Source organism: Meriones unguiculatus, chromosome 5 (genome assembly GCF_030254825.1).
Source record: "Meriones unguiculatus strain TT.TT164.6M chromosome 5, Bangor_MerUng_6.1, whole genome shotgun sequence".
Lineage (NCBI taxonomy): Eukaryota > Metazoa > Chordata > Mammalia > Rodentia > Muridae > Meriones > Meriones unguiculatus.
The window spans coordinates 36,946,300-36,947,904 of NC_083353.1; the positions used below are offsets into that span (position 1 = coordinate 36,946,300).

A 1,605-nucleotide genomic window follows, 5' to 3' on the forward strand; every position below is an offset into this window, starting at 1 on the left:
CTAAATGTTTTATAATCTTGAATTTGACATTTACGTTTATGATTCATTTTGAATTAATTTTGACAGAAGGCATGCCTTTTGGGTTGGGGTTCATCTTTAAGATATAGAATTCAATTATTCCATTATCAAATGTTGAAAATATTGTTCATTATTCCTGGAATTAGCCTTTTATTTTTAAATAAAAATTCAACTGGGTCCCGAGACCCACCAACATGGGCCGCGTTCGCACCAAGACTGTATGTGAACAACAATTCATCATCAAGAAGTATTACACCCGCCTGGGTAACGACTTCCACACCAACAAGCATGTGTGCCAAGAGATCGCCATTATCCTCAGCAGGAAGCTCCGCAACAAGATAGCCGGCTATGTCACATATCTGATGAAGCAGATTCAGAGAGGTCCTGGGAGAGGTATCGCTATCAAGTTGCAAAAAGAAGAGAAAGAGGGAGAGATAACTACTTTCCCAAGGTCTCAGCCCTAGATCAGGAGATTATTGAGGTAGATCCTGACACCAAGGAAATGCTGAAGCTTCTGGACTTTGCCAGTCTCTCCAACTTGCAAGTCACTCAGCTTACAGTTTGGGGTGAATTTCAAAACACCACGTAGAGCCATTTAAATTTGTTGTCATATTTTCAATAAACGAGAAAAAAAGAAGAAGAAATTCAATTGGGAAAACTATATGTAGGTTAATGTCTGTATTTTCTATTCTGTTTTATTTATCTAAGTTTTCATCCCATCACCAATATACAGTTTGTTATTACAGTTTTCTTATAACCCTTGATGCTGGGTTGTGTGATTCCTTTTAATTTATTCTTGTTTTTTTTTTGTGGCTTGTCAGATTTTTTTAATTTAATTTTATTTTTATGAATTACAGTTTAGTCACTTTGTATCCCAGCTGTAGCCCCCTCCCCCATCCTTTCTCAAACCCACCCTCCCTTTCTTTTCTTCTCCTATGCCCCTCCTCTAGTCCAATGCTAGTGGAGGTCCTCTTCCCCTTCCATCTGACCCTAGTCTATCAGGCCTCATCAGGAGTGGCTGCATTGTCTTCCTCTGTGGCCTGTAAGGCTGCTCCCCCGCTCAGTGGGAAGTGATCAAAGAGCAGGCCAATCAGTTCATGTCAGAGACAGTCCCCGTTCCTAGGTTGGAGTATCAGTATCAGGGAAGACCCCTGTGTTCAGATTTTTTTGCTTCTGTTGCTCTCCTTGTCCTCTCCAGATCTTACTATTTCTTACTTCTTTCATAAGATTCCATGCACTCTGCCCAATAGTTAGCCATAAGTCTCAGCATCCGCTTTGATAGCCTGCAGGGCAGAGCCTTTCAGAGGTCCTCTGTGTTGGGATCAGTAAGCAGGCACTTCGACAGGCAGCCCCGGGACCTGACAGACCAGTTATCAGGCATTTGAAAAGACACCCAGACCACCTGCTGACCACCTGGAACCACCTGCGCATGCCCTGAGTCACCCTATAAAGAGAACAGGAGCCCCCTCTCTCTTCTCTGCCTTGTCTCTCTGCGACCCCTTTACGCCCTTTCCCTAATAAACCTCCCACGTGGAACCGATCTTGTGGTGTGAACCTGCGTGTAACCTCTACAGGCGCACGTTTCCT

The 1,605-nt window shown here is 43.4% G+C and overlaps 1 pseudogene; it reads left to right on the forward strand.

The window, feature by feature from the left end:
• Window positions 1-212: 212 nt before the first annotated feature.
• LOC110540737 (small ribosomal subunit protein eS17-like) lies at window positions 213-617 on the forward strand (annotated as a pseudogene).
• The last annotated feature ends 988 nt before the right edge of the window (window positions 618-1,605 follow it).